The following is a 14383-nucleotide window of genomic DNA, read 5'->3' on the forward strand; positions in this document are numbered from 1 at the left end:
TCATTAGTATTGTATTTGTTTTTTGCTCATGAAGTACTGGACGAACACATTTTTTGATGTGATGGTGGTGCTAGATCAAAAGTCAAAAAGTCAGTAGGATTCATCCTCTTGAGGCCATCAAAAAACAACCAGAGCTACGGTGAGTTGTTCAAAACCTTTCTTTTTAGTAAACTCTAGGTACACAATCAATGTTGTCAATGCTTTCGTTAAGGTGTAGAGCCCCTGGTGATACTTCGAGCATAGATTATGTTGTGTCGAGCCTTCTTAGTGTTTTAAAAATAGCTATTTTGAGGCTAGCATAAAAGTGCCCCTATCACTCCCATTCAAAAGGCCATTTGACCAAAAAACGAAAATACGGTAAATCTTAAAAGTGGTGCTTCCGTCCTAAATATGCTTTTAAACGAAAGTTTGACTCGGGTACATTCACAAAAAGACCCTAGGTTGCATTTTGGCGAGAGTTACGCTTTAAGGCTAGCACATTCGGTTACATGTGTATGTTTGAACTCATTTTACAACTTTTGTTTTTAATCAAAGAATATTTCTGCTTTTAATTCACTGCATTTGCTCCATTGATTGGTGACTGATTCCTACTCAGTAGAGTTAACTAAATGAATGTCTGGATGAAATCGGGATTAACAGAATCATACCTATATATGTTTTGCATTGTTTACTCACATTGTTTTAATGCTAAAGTAAGTGTCACACATTACCGACAAGTTGTCCCATCAGCCAGAGAGTTACGCTAAAAGAGAGTCAGGTGAAGTTTACACCAATATAACTTGTGTTTAAATAAATTCTACAACTTAACACTGCGTGATTGGACAAACTATTATAATGTACAAAGAGCAATTTTCCAAAGACTATCCCACTTTACCTGAAGCTGTAAAATTATGAATTTACATATCATATTTAATCATTTTCAAAAGGGACAGGCAAGCTGAAATAACACAATCACATCTATGAAGAAAAAAGAAAAATAGATTTAATCAGCTATTCAGAGGTTGTTCCCTTAAACTGAATGTCAGAAATATTCAATGTTGTTGCTTTTCAAAAGAAAATATAATTGAGAAAGATTTCTTTTCCATTACTGCAGCTATTTAAATTATTTAGAAAATGTGTTTACCATGCACTCCTTTAAGGCTCACTGGGATGGAAGCCAGCTGGATTACCATTACAAAATGGTGATTGCATAACTCCCCCTACGAGATGTAAACAAACATGATAGAAATTAGTTTATGATCCTAGTCAAATTATCAGATGCATTTGTATTGTCCTTGCTGTATGCATACACCCTCCTGCATTGGTCAGCTGTGTGCAGACGAAGAGGGTGAATTGGACTGGACTCGCTAAAATGGGAAGGGTGGGCAAAAAACAGTGGATGGAGGGAGGAGGGGGGTAATCTCAGCTATGTATGTGCTCTCAGCATCCCGTCCTCCCCTGGCTAACCGCACCGGCGGCCACTTGAATTAGCAGCAGAGGATTATGGGCAGAAAGCCTCATTAATCTGGGCAACAAACAGTGGCCAGTGTGAATATTTGCACCCAGAAATTGAAAAGATTAAGTCCTATTTGACAATGACTGGCAGGCTCCGTGCTGCAAGAGGCTACTGTTAAATATTCATACCCTGGACTCCTTCTCATTCTCGGTCTGTCTCGTGTGTGTGTGTGTGTGTGTGTGTGTGTGTGTGTGTGTGTGTGTGTGTCCGCTAAATAGAAGCGATGTGCAAAGACAATAAGTTAAGTTCCATTTGTGTCGATCATTGTGAGCAATCAGACCTATAATTTGAATATGTTTTTAATAGCAAATTTGCAAAACAAGCAAAAACAATGGAATCTATTGAGTTAATCTGCACAAATGAAGTGCTATTTAAGCTAATCATTTTATATTTTTGACCAGCAGAATCTAGTTGCAGGGTTATACAGACAAAGGCCCCTCATCTTAAAACACACACACACACATAACTGACCAGAAAAGGAGTGGGGGTCTGCTGTGACATCCCATCGTTCTGCCTGCCTTGTCAGCCTTGCAGGAGATTCCCTCCTCAGCAAATACACCTGCTATTCATTTCCTACAAGGCAGAGAAGGCTCGCCAGACCTAACAAAGCTATTTACCCACCTCCAGCCCAGCCTGTGCAGACGCTATCGCTAATGTTTTCCCTTCTGCAGGAGATCAATATGTTTGGAAGCAGACAAACAACCCTGCTCTGCCAGGCAGGCTCTTCCCGTTTAGCAGGCCACCACTGGGGGCCCTGACAGCAGATGTACACACACGAATCAACAAGCAGCGCTCCTCCAGAGTCAACACTGGACACAATCAACAGGCCAGGATATACAGTGCTAAGAATTAACACCGCGGCCCATATGTGCCACGCCAAGGATCAACACTCATCCTCGCTACTGTGCCAAGTGAGGGCTGCTTCCAGAAAACAAACCGCAGAAGGAGTATTGATTTAGGCACGAGCAGGGAGAATTATCACAGAAATGTAAAGCTGCTGGAATAAACATAAAGCTTTACTGTGATAGAAAAGCTGGAGAGCGGCACAGCGTGGCGTCCTGGAGATGTTTGAGACAGGTGAAGCAAAAATGATTCAGACAGATTCAGCTTTCCACCAGATAAAAACAGTGATATAAGCTTGAGTAAACAACAGCAACCAAACCAGACAATACAAACAGCGAGAGCCAGACTAAACTAACATCCAGGTCCCTGATCTTCTCCTCTGGGTAAGCCCTCATGCTCTCTATGGCCTCGTCTCCTCTTCTCTTGTTTCCTTGCCTCTCTTCTCATTTCCTCTCCTTGTTTTCCTGTCCTCTGGTTCTTTGCCTCTGCTCTCGTTTCCTCTGCTCTCAACTATTTTCCTTGTTTTCTCTCATTTCTTATAATGGGGTCCTCTCCTTGTTACCTCACCTCTTTTTTCCTTGCAACTCTTCTTGGTTCCTCTCTTCTCATTTCCTCTGCTCTCAACTCTTACCTCATTTCCTTTCCTCAAGGAGATTTTCCTCTCCTTGTTACCTCTCCTCTTGCTTCCTTGCCTCTCTTCTTGTGTCCTCTCCTTGTTTCCTCTCCTCTGGTTCTTTGCCTCTGCTCTCATTTCCTCTCCTAATTTCCTATCCTCGTTTCCTCTCCTCTCGTTTCTTTGCCTCTCCTCTCTTGTTTCTTCTCCTCTTGCTTCCCTTCATCTCCTCTCCTCTCGAATCCACTCGTGTCCTCTCCTCTGTCCTTTCCTCTCCTCTCCTCTCAGTTCCTTTACATGTTTCCTCTCCTCTTACAATAGATCTCCTCTCCTCTCATTTCCCCTCCTCTAGTTTCCTCTCCTCTTATGTCAACACCTTACTTTGCTTTATGCTTTGAATTTGATTATTTAACACAATTTCCAATATTTTTGTGATTTTATTTGCAACATAATGCAGTACCTGGAACCTGTGTGTGTGTGTGTGTGTGTGTGTGTGTGTGTGTGTGTGTGTGTGCGCACGTGCGTGTGTGTGTGTGCATGCGCACCGTAGCTCTACAGTGATGTAGAGAAAGAACCTTGCAGTGAACGGGAGAGTCAATGCATGTGCATTTGAATGTTCCTTTGGACGTGAAGCAGCTGTGTGCAAATGTGTGTGCACATGCTGAAGGTGGTCATGGGGTTGATTTCTGGTTTTACATGCGTGCATGTGTGCGTGCAGGGGTGTGTGTGTGGGAGTGGGAGTGGCAGGGTGAGTGTGTTAAATTGTTCTGTGTTGTGGAGATAACACAGGATCCCTATCAGCTGCATCAGGGGGCTTAAGGCCCCGGTGGGCGTGAGGGGAGAATGAATTTTCCTCACTACTCTGCATATTACAGGATTACACTGCACCTTTAGATATGCTTGGGCTGAGCCTATCTCTGCCTTATGGCTATACGCATGTAGATTATTGAAATAGACTGTCACACAGTGAATGAATTGAAGCAACACCACAGGGACTGCACTGGGTCCTGAAATGAAATACGCCGAAGTGAGATAACCGTGATAGGATTTTGGTTTTCGACAATGTTCGGACAGAATACAGTAGTTCCTTATAATCCCGCCATGCAACCACAAATATGTGTGTGTGCGCTGCTTCGAAGAAGAGAAAACAGAAACATTTCTCCTATAAAAATGTTTAGGTGAGCATTAACCTGAACTGCAGCCACCGCCGCTTCAAAGAAATCAGGGGCTTTTCATTTTCGGGGCCCTCTCATTCATGCATACACCTGCAGTGAGCTCACACCAGGTGCAACAGAGTTTTTCATCCATTACAAAGTGGCGCACTAGTGCCACATGCAGAAGATGTGTATGTAGAAACAGACTGGCCTCTGGGCTTGACGGCCGACAAGCGCGGGGGGGGGACACACACAGAGAGCAAGGAGGGGCCATCTTCTTCTTCTCTTTTCCCCCCTCAACGCCTCCTTCGCTCAGCCCCGTCTCACCCCTCCCCGCAGCCTCTGGCTAATTACTCCTTTTTTCAAATGCAAAGCAGCGGCAGAAAGTGAGATGATTTCTCGGCGGCCCGCTTTAGGGAAGAAGCGAGGAGAGAGGAGAGAAAGAAAGCCACGGCAAGAAAAGAGGAGCGAGAAGAGACCAGAGAGGCTGAATGGAAGAAAGAGGTGACTTTCTTTCCCCGGCTGGCAGGGACCTTTGAAGTTGGGCAAGATGGAGAGGGGAGGGGGGGGTCTTTCTGTGAGGGGACGGAGATAAGAAAAAAAAAAAAAAAGCGAGGGAAGATCGTGTTAACGAGATGGCCTCTAAAGACGAATTAAATGGTGGGAGAAAAGAAACACGATCAGGCCTGGCCCTACTTATAGACTCCTCACAGACTCACTCTTTTCAGCGCCGCAGAGGTGTTCCAAAGCCTGAATTCCTTAGCTCAGCTCTTTAAAAGGCTTGGAGTGTGGGGTGTGTGAGTGAGGGGCTGCATTGGGGGCAATAGGGTGTGTGTATGAGTGCAAATGTGTGTGCGGGAGGGGTCACCCGTCCTTTAGTCATACATCCCAGCTCCTCAATGGGGAGGTCAGGGACTTACACACCGATGGAGGGTCAGAAGTGGCAGGGATTACACGTCTGCTCTAAGCCCCCTAGATCCTAGTGTTTTCACTCCCTCTCGCTGTTTGTTGTTTTGTGGCAGAGCAGACGAAGGAAAGAAAAGGAGACGGTCGGGGGAATTAGTGTAAAGCTCGGGAGATGAATGGGCATCTTATTCGCACCTCTTGTTGGCTGTTTTTTAGCCCCCCCAAAACAGCCCTCCCATTCCTTGTCGCAGTGAAAGCATGTTAGGGTTGCCTTTGTGCGGACAAAAGGAGACTCCCCTCCTGGCTTTCATGCTCCTGGTGGAGCAACAAGAGGATTTGGCCCGTCGCGCAGCGCCCAGAGCGGCTCCAGCTTTGATTGGACCTCGGCAGGAGAGAGCTCTGCCTCTCTTTCTTGATTAATCAAGTGATTCCAGTGCTCTCAATAACACCTTCTTTTTTTTTTTTTTACACAGTCTGTGTCTCAATAATCCTATCCCCCACAAACACCCACCCCGACAACCCACGTCTGTCTTTCTCCCCCACCAACACTTTTTCATCTGATATTTTTTCATGCGCTTCATGTGACTTTGTGCTAATCTGAAGTGTGGGTGTATTTTTTTCTCTGTGCTTATCACCACTGACACATGAAAACATTAACAGGACTAATTTAGATGATTTTTATTTTTTTAATTTTAATTTTTTTCCAACAGTTGACCAAAAGTTGACCCGATGCGTCATTCAAAAAACAAGTGCCTTCAACTGTCTGATAGGATTTCTTTTTTTTTTCTGTAAACAGAGATCCAGATTATGAGATTGTCATTTGAGTGTTTTAAACACAAATCTCTTCAGCTCATGCATTATTCCGCTCTTGTATATGATTTCTATGCGTTGAAATGTAGTCACGCTTCATGTTATTTCCGATGAATCATACTATCTAGCACATCGAGTTCAATCAAATTAAATTCATTTTAGCTCAGTTCAATTTGAAGGCTAAAGCGCACTGTCAGCTATCATCTGCTGGTGTGAATAGTGTAAAGAATAAAACAGGGAGGGCTGAGCACTTGAAGTTGCAAATTATTTTTTATCATTATTAAGTGGGTGAGCGTTCACTGAGCTTGATCCACTTCAGTTTCAGCTCCGCCACTGCAGAGAATATATGTGAATGTATATCAAGAATATGTACAAGGATGAACCGATGCGCTGCAGAAGCTTTTTTAGTGTTCCAAATATTTTAAATGTGTCCCGGTTAGCTCCTGTTGCAGCATTTCCTAATTTCAAATGATGGAAATATACTTGGACCCAATCTGTTTCCTAGCAACACAATTTCAACCACACTGTACAGTCCCTGACAAAAGTCTTGTCGCTTGTGTATAAATTGACCTGAAGTGCCGCTGAAATATATTTCTAATCAAGATGTTTTTACAAGAAATGGCTCATTTTAATCCCAACAGCTTTAGTAATAATGTTTCAGTGCAAAACGAAACTGTCAAAAAGTATTCTAATATTCACAGCTTGGTAAAGCCCATTGAGTCAATTTTTGCAAAGACATAAGTGTTGTCGCCTTGTCATATGAGCTTCACCTGTGACTAATAATGGATCAATTAGGTCTCAGGTGTGTATAAAAACAACCCCAGTACACTAGACCTTCACATCAACTGCAACTAGACCTCTGCAAACATGCCTAAGATTCACCCTGAGACTAAAGTTTTGATTACCAAGAGGCTGAAGACCAGATCCACTGCTGATGTGGCAGACACCTTCAATGTGTCTCAGCGTCAAGTACAGAGGACAAAAAAAAACATTTGAAGAAACTGGAGACGTTTTTGACAAGCCCAGGTCAGGCAGACCCCGCAAGACAACTGCTCGAGAGGACCGTTTGTTGGCTCGAAAATCCAAGGCCAGCCCATTTTCCACTGCAGCAGAGCTCCACGAGACCTGGTCACCTGAAGTCCCTGTGTCAACCAGAACAGTTTGTCGGATTCTGTCTCGAAATGGCCTCCATGGTCGAATCAGTGCCCAGAAGCCAGCACTAAACAAAAGACAATTGAAAAACCGTGTGGCATTTGCCAAGGCCCACAGCCTGCTAAAAGGATGGACGCTGGAAAAGTGGAAGAAGGTGGATTTTTCAGATGAATCTTCTGTTGAATTACACCACAGTCGCTGCAAATATTGCAGGAGACCTACTGTAGCTCACATGGATCCGAGATTCTCCCAGAAAACAGTGAAGTTTGGTGGCGGAAAAATCATGGTCTGGGGTTACATCCAGTATGGGGGTGTGCGAGAGATCTGCAGGGTGGAAGGCAACATCAATAGTCTAAAATACCAAGAAATCTTAGCCACCTCTTATATTCCCAACCATAAAAGAGGCCAAATCCTGTGGAAGTCATACAAGATATTAAATTTGGATCTCACAGCACCACTACTTAATTTGCTGACATATTTTTGTATTTGCAGTAAATTTGTTCAATTTCTGTATGGGCGACAAAACTTTTGTCTTGCCAAAATTTGACCTTTATGTCTTGATTAAATGATAAATCTTTTTTCAGTGAAACTAATTTATTTCAGTGCCTTTAACATCATATGAGCTATTTCTAACACCAATTGATTAATTAAAAGTCAGGTTAATAGCAGATGTTTCTACAAAATAGATAAGCGACAAGACTTTTGTCAGGGACTGTATATTACCTCTGTCAAGCTGTTGGAGGTTGCGAGTGCCTTGCTTAAGGGGAATAAAATGGTATTAAAGGGTCCGTTCACTCAACTTCAAACTACTTTTAACTGATGAAATAGTCCCCATAAATGCTGCAGACGCCATGTCCTGTGGATTGCTGCTGAGTAATGGGGACTCTGACACCGACTGACATCCAGACACTCCCCTCTGGCCCCGGCTCTGCTAGCTACCACGAGCCAACGCTTGAAATGTCGCCCAAAATTACAGTGGAGTGAATAAATGAATACATACACCCCCCCAACAAAAATGGTGGAGAGACTAGAAGGACTGATAAGTGTCTGAATGTACGATTCTCTATGACCTCTCTGATGAGGGTTGTAGAGATAGAAATAGAAAGGCTGCTGCGTGGAGAAAAGTTGCCCAGGACGTTGACATGTCAGGTCGGTTAAATGTGACATAGCGGAATAATGTCAATAGTTCGATGTCTGTTGCTAGCTAACTTGTCGGATAGGAACTGCCCGTAGCCCGTCACAAGAGTTAAAAAAATTTTAACGCATCCGGATGACCAACTGACACGATTTCTTTTGCACCGCACTCGTTCAGGCCCATTTGCATGCGGTCTGTGAATCTCCACAGGAAATGAATGACTTCCGGTCGTTTCGCTGCCGTATCGGAGCTGATTCCAACTGCCAGTGTCAAGGCGGCGTAAGGATTAATAGGGGCCCTGACAATTTCTTGAAAACAAGCTCTCTGTGCTAAATTAAAGCAATAAAATCAGTTTTCTTTCTACATGCATTACATTATAAATGTCTATGAAGAGACACGTGCAGATATACCTGTAATCCATTTGGGATTTTATTATTTATACATAAAAGGAATCAACTTAATATTTGTATTCCTGTGTACAAATACAATCAGGCTCCGATTCCTTTGACTTTCTTTAGAGAACAAACCAGATGAATTCAGATAGGTACATTAGTAACACATTGTTACTTCCATTTGGAATATAAATACTTAATATTGATAGTGATCGGCAAATTCAACAAAATTATTCAGCTGCCTTGTGAACACAACAGACAACAGTTTCTCCATCTTACCGGAGCTTCTGAACAACCTGTTCTGCCAGATATCACTTTCTTCTTGACTCAACATCCACATTTCGCTGCCTTATCAGCAGCTTTGTATCTTGTGGGGGGGTTTCCAGTGAGTAGATGGGTGGCTGTTATAGATGCTAAAAAGACAAGGGAAAAACACACAGAGAGAGAGAGAGAGAGAGAGAGAGAGAAGGGGGAGAGAGGTGGTGATAAACAGAGTTAGGTGGGGGGTGCCTTGCAACGATAAATCAAGTTCCAGAATAATCTATTTAGCATGCTCTCACCATTATCCTGTCAGTGAAACAGCTAATTAATTAACTGATTCCACAATGAAGAGGTTTTGAATGAGCCCATTTAGATAATTACTACAAGGAGACGATCGGGCCAGTCATTTACAACTGTCACACAGGTTCCAGCATTGGCAGCTGCCCCTCACTCCGGCTCCGGCCCGGCCTTCACCGTCACAAATGCTCTCGGCGCGGCGCGGTACGGCGATGCCAATCGACGACAACTTTACAGGTCTGAGCAGAGAGACAGAAAACATGAGCTCATTCTTTTTGTTGTTTGGATGTGTAGATAAAACATATTTATCTTAAAAATCTTTTTATTCACACGTTTAAGATGAGAGTCAGTGGTGTTGCTCTCTTCTATTAGAGAGCATATTTTTGAACACATGAACGTATTTTATTCAAACCTTACTACATACATAGATGTCAGAATGAAATTCATTCATGGTTTTTCACCGTAGCTTGTTATATTTCATGTTTACACTGTACTATCGTACACATAGGCTCTGTAACTTCTCACACCCTGAAATCTACCAAACTCAAATTAGTCAGCGCAGTTATCACTAATAATCTGGCCAGGAAAACTAATCCCACGTTTATAGCAGCAAGGTTAAGGCAGTCAAGGTAACTTTATTCTCTTAGAAGGGCCACTTTGCACCGTATCTTGACCGATGTCCCAGTCAGAGCTCCTGTCGTCTGAGCTTCGTCATTCTAATGCCCCAACTCTGCTAGTAAATGATCTTACTCATAAATGGCACAAAAATGTATTTCATCGAACCCTCCGGTATACTAAAAACCTGCTGCTCTGCACTAAACCTGAAACCCAGCTGCTGCGCCATCATACTACTGTGACAGCAAGCTAATATAGACAAATCAGTTACACTTTACTTGAAGGTATCTACATAAGAGTGACATGACACTGTCATGAACGTGTCATAAACATTATAAACCAGTCATAAATGTTTAAGACATTTCTTTTAGTAAGTGTCATTTGGTTTTTGTCATGACAAGTTATGGTTAGCGTTAGGGTTCATTTGTCATGACTGTGTCATGACAGTGTCATGTGTTCATGACAGTGTCAATGTATTCATAGTAACAGTGACACAACAGCGCCAAACATCATGAGGCCAAACGGGAAAACACATTACCCCGCGATGTAGGGCTGGGCAATATATCTATAAATCAATATAGTGATATGAGACTAGATATTGTCTTAGATTTTGGATATCTTAATACTGTAATATGACAGAAGTGTTTTAGAACTGGTTTTAAAGGTACACTGAAGTGAAGTGATGCCATTTTCTGAACTTTCCAGACTGTTCTAACTGTTTGCATGTACCCACGTAGTCATTATATCCACATGACTGATGATTATTTATCACAAATCTCATTGTGTAAATATTTTGTGAAAGCACCAATTGTCAACCCTACAATATCGTCGCAATATCGATATTGAGGTATTTGGTCAAAACAAAATTCTCCATATAGCCCAGCCCTATCAAGATGTAACACAATTACACACCTCAGGTCGCTACAACCCGTAACACTTTTTAGAGAAAAATGTGAGTAAAACAATGCTTTTGAACATTTGTGACATCAGAACAGTGTTAAAAACAACTTGTGGACATGCATTTAAAGGTTAAACGTGGCAGGAAAGATGAGATCGAGGAGAAGATATACAAGGGAAGCCAGAGTTCCTTTCATGCTGTTTTTAGGGGACACGATATCAGTAATAATAAAAAAAAAAAAAAGGTAAACATCAATTATGCTTTTTGCCGTTTCTTTGAAATTATTTTGCCAGAAATGTTGCAGATGAATAAATTGACAATTGTACATTTTGTCTGCAGACACCAGAGAAATGCACTGTGCATACACCAAGACGTTTGGGATTAGTGATGAGCAAAGATAATGAGCGAAAACACAAAAGACGCATAATGACATTTCCTCCTACAAACGATGTCTGTTGTAATTATCGGCATCATTGGCTACAGAGTTAATAAAAGCTGTTAAAATCTTGTTTTAGGTAAATTTAATTTCTTAACTTGGTGGTGGGAACATCATGTGGGTTGCCTGATTTAAAAATGGAATAAATAGAAAATAAAATCCTTGTTCAACCTAAGTGAGGCTGATATCTGGCATTTTCAAAATAAAAAACTGCTGCGGCCAGCCACTCGGAAAGTGAAAACTACTGTATGCCTGTACTGAAGCTTTTAGCCAGTTTGAGTGATACCATTCCATTCAAGGCTTTTTTTTCTATTTTTTGTTTTTGCTTTAGCAGATAAAAGCTCCATGAATACAACTCAGAGAGGCTATCATTGATCTGCAGCTACTCAGGAATATATACAAAAGGTGATGTGTGTGTACTGAAAGTCCTTGAGCGTTGGGATTGCGGTCTCATTCTGAGGAGGTGTTTATTCAATCTCTTCTTGAAGGCATGAACACTGCTTGATGGGATGTCTCCGACGACAGCAGGGGGAAGGCTGTTCCCTGTTGTTACAGCAGAGTGGAGAAAGCTCCCGTTAAGGCATATGGTGTTCACACTGGAGAGTCACAACAAAGCATGGCTTGGTGGAAACCATCGGGTGGTTGGACCTAGGACATGATCTGAGGGTAGCTGTGCACAGTTAAGGCTGATTTATGGTTCTGTCCAACTTGCGCGGTGGTGTGTGCGTCGATCTCTTTAAAGAGAATAGCAGGGGCGGCATGTGTGTGTGCATGGGGAGTGTGTAGTAGAGCGAGTGAGAGAGTTACGGTGATTAGCTTCGGGGCAAGGACTCTAGAGGTATAGTGCCTCTAGAGTCTCTAAAGCCGTGCTTTCTGACCACGGTGGGAAATCTGTAGCAGGAAAAGTTAACCCTCTCCTTGATTTATGGAGAAGGAGAATCCGGAAATGAGTAGGGGGAAATGAGTAGGGGGAAATGAGTAGGGGGAAATGAGTAGGGGGAAATGAGTCGGGGGAAATGAGTCGGGGGAAATGAGTCGGGGGAAATGAGTCGGGGGAAATGCAACGCTACCAAACCACAACCGAGCGGCATGCATCGCCACGACATGTAATTACATTTCTGGAGAGGTGCACGTCAGGCTATGGCGTAGGGTCCGGTGTAGGATCGGTATCTCCACGTACCTACATACGTACTCACGGCGTCGATTTAACGCAGAAGCATAAATCAGCCTTAAGGAGCATGCATCTTGAAAAGAACAGTTGTTGCAGCTTTCGCTCAGCTTGGTGTCGGCATAATCCTTTAGGGCAGTGGTTCCCAACCTGGGGTCCGGGCACCCCTCAGGGGGGCGGCAAAGATCACAGGGGGGCGCCAGTCTTTATCTGGTTTGAGGTTGAGGTAAAAAAAAAAATATTTGCATATGTTAAACAAATTATGATAATACACTAGAATATATAATGTATACAAAAGTCTGTATAAAAACTATATATTTTTGTTCTCGCTTAAAATTGCAGGCAGGCTACTTAGTAGGCCAAACCTCCGGGACCTCTTAACCTGGGACCCTTGCTGTCATCAGGTCAGCGGCTAGCTGCTATCATCCTCGTTTTTCCTGCCGCCACGGCATCACTATTTTATGAATGAAACATGGCGGAGAAATGTAAAAGTCCTGATACTTCCTCTGTATCATAAAAGAAAGTAAGGCTCTATCTCGAGAGTTACCTCAACGTCGGTTTCGGGGGAGCTCAGCTTTTCTTAGACATGAGTAGGGGGGGCGTCAAGGAAAAAAGGTTGGGAACCACTGCTTTAGGGAATAGTCCTTATCCTCAGCAATGATTGCTAGTGCCTTTTTCTGAGCTATATCTAGCTGCCTAGAAGTAGTTTGTGAGGCATTCATCCAGACCAGGCAGGACTACTCCATGATACTCCTGACCTGGGTTTTGTAGACGTTGGCTCTGCCTCTGGGATGAAGCTCGTTGGCCAACTTCCACGACACTCCTGGACGTTGTTCAGCACGTTTGCAGATGTCAGACAGATGGCTGGTCCTCTGGAGTTTTCTGTCAAAGCATAGTCCTAGAACTTCCACCTGCTCACTGAGCTCAATTTTAGTGCTCCCAAAAAAAAGAGATCAGGGCAAGACGGATTCTTCTATCTGGATAGGATCATTTGTAGTCTTGTCTGACACCAAAACACTGCACAGCGGTTTATTATTACTATGAGGAAGGATTTTACAACTCTGGACAATCCTTTTATCCTCTATCACGCCAATCATGAGGCAAACAGCAGAAATACACAGTTCATGTTATCATCAATGTAACAGGAATACGTGCTTTTGTGTTTGTTTGATTGGCCGGCCAACACAGTGCACTGCCGGACATTGTATTGCGTGAGGCAAAGGTTGACCCAGGTTAAACTTATTCACCAGGCCAGAGTGCGTTTTTCAGGCTGTGGTATGAATCAGGTGGCTGCAAATTTACACGCAGTGCTAATATTAGTCTAAAAATGGCCTAAACTCTGCTAAATATTTATAACTCTCAGAAGGAGTAAACATGCCTGTAACTTAATTGTTACATTTTTAAATACTAGCGCAGTGCCCATTCAACTGGCCAAACAATTCTTCTCTGGGTCCTAAGTACACCTGACATGACATAGTTGCGTCCCCTATCATTTGCTAACTTTTGGGACCAGGCTATTTCAAGGAAACAAAAGTGTTCATTCTAAAAAATGGCCATCCATGCCGATGCCTAAAATGTTTGAGTTTGCTACAATGTAACATCTCCGGTCTCTCTTTCATCTGCTCTTGAATTATATAAATTACTGTAGTGAGCGACCGAGAGCGAGCTGTACCCAGCATAGCGTTTGCCAATGTAACAGTTAATAGGGGCCTTCTTAATACACTACACAGTGTGTACATAATGCACAAATAACACATATGTTCTGTAGATCTCAAGAGCTCGCACTCAACACTGCATTTCAAATGACAGACAGACAGACAGACAGACAGACAGACAGACAGAGACTCCTTCCATTATAGTTTGACAGACAGATACGGCGCTGCACAATGTTTGCTCAGATTTCTTTTTAACCTATTAATACATTTGCAGGTAAAATGCTTTATGCACTCGCACCACAGTGTAAATAAAGTGTAACACTCTGTGTAGAAGTGTTTGACCTGAGACTTTCCACATGCTGACGTTTTGTACAGTCCACACCTTTCTAGTGCAAACATTTTACAAAACACAGAGCGAGAGTACAGTACTTGAAGTAAGAGGCTCAGTGGTAAAAAAAAAAAAAAAAAAGAAAGAAAGAAAAACGCCATGACTCTTCTAATCCAAGAGGGTTGAATCTGAAATATTCAGAGAAATTAAACAAAAACTAGCTTT

The 14383-nt window shown here is 42.7% G+C and overlaps 1 protein-coding gene and 1 long non-coding RNA gene across 6 annotated transcripts in view; both read right to left on the reverse strand.

The window, feature by feature from the left end:
- lhx5 (LIM homeobox 5) overlaps nt 1-8873 on the reverse strand; it is a 33589-nt gene extending 24716 nt beyond the window's left edge. For 4 of the 5 annotated variants that reach the window (XM_028602344.1, XM_028602341.1, XM_028602342.1 and 1 more), the window contains exon 1: nt 8780-8873. The gene's annotated coding sequence lies outside the window, so the exon portion shown is untranslated. Of the gene's footprint in view, nt 1-1123; nt 1200-8779 lie in introns of all 5 variants that reach the window. The other variant, XM_028602340.1, reaches the window with a different exon arrangement.
- A 1-nt stretch (nt 8874) lies between these two features.
- Nucleotides 8875-14383, reverse strand: part of LOC114571418 (uncharacterized) — a 39529-nt gene continuing 34020 nt past the window's right edge. The window contains exons 2-3 of the long non-coding RNA XR_003694639.1: nt 9061-9297; nt 8875-8913 (exon numbers count right to left, since the gene is read on the reverse strand). This is a non-coding gene — a long non-coding RNA (uncharacterized LOC114571418). The remainder of the gene's footprint in view (nt 8914-9060; nt 9298-14383) is intronic.

The sequence above is a fragment of the Perca flavescens genome, chromosome 16 (genome assembly GCF_004354835.1).
Source record: "Perca flavescens isolate YP-PL-M2 chromosome 16, PFLA_1.0, whole genome shotgun sequence".
Classification (NCBI taxonomy): Eukaryota; Metazoa; Chordata; class Actinopteri; order Perciformes; family Percidae; genus Perca; species Perca flavescens.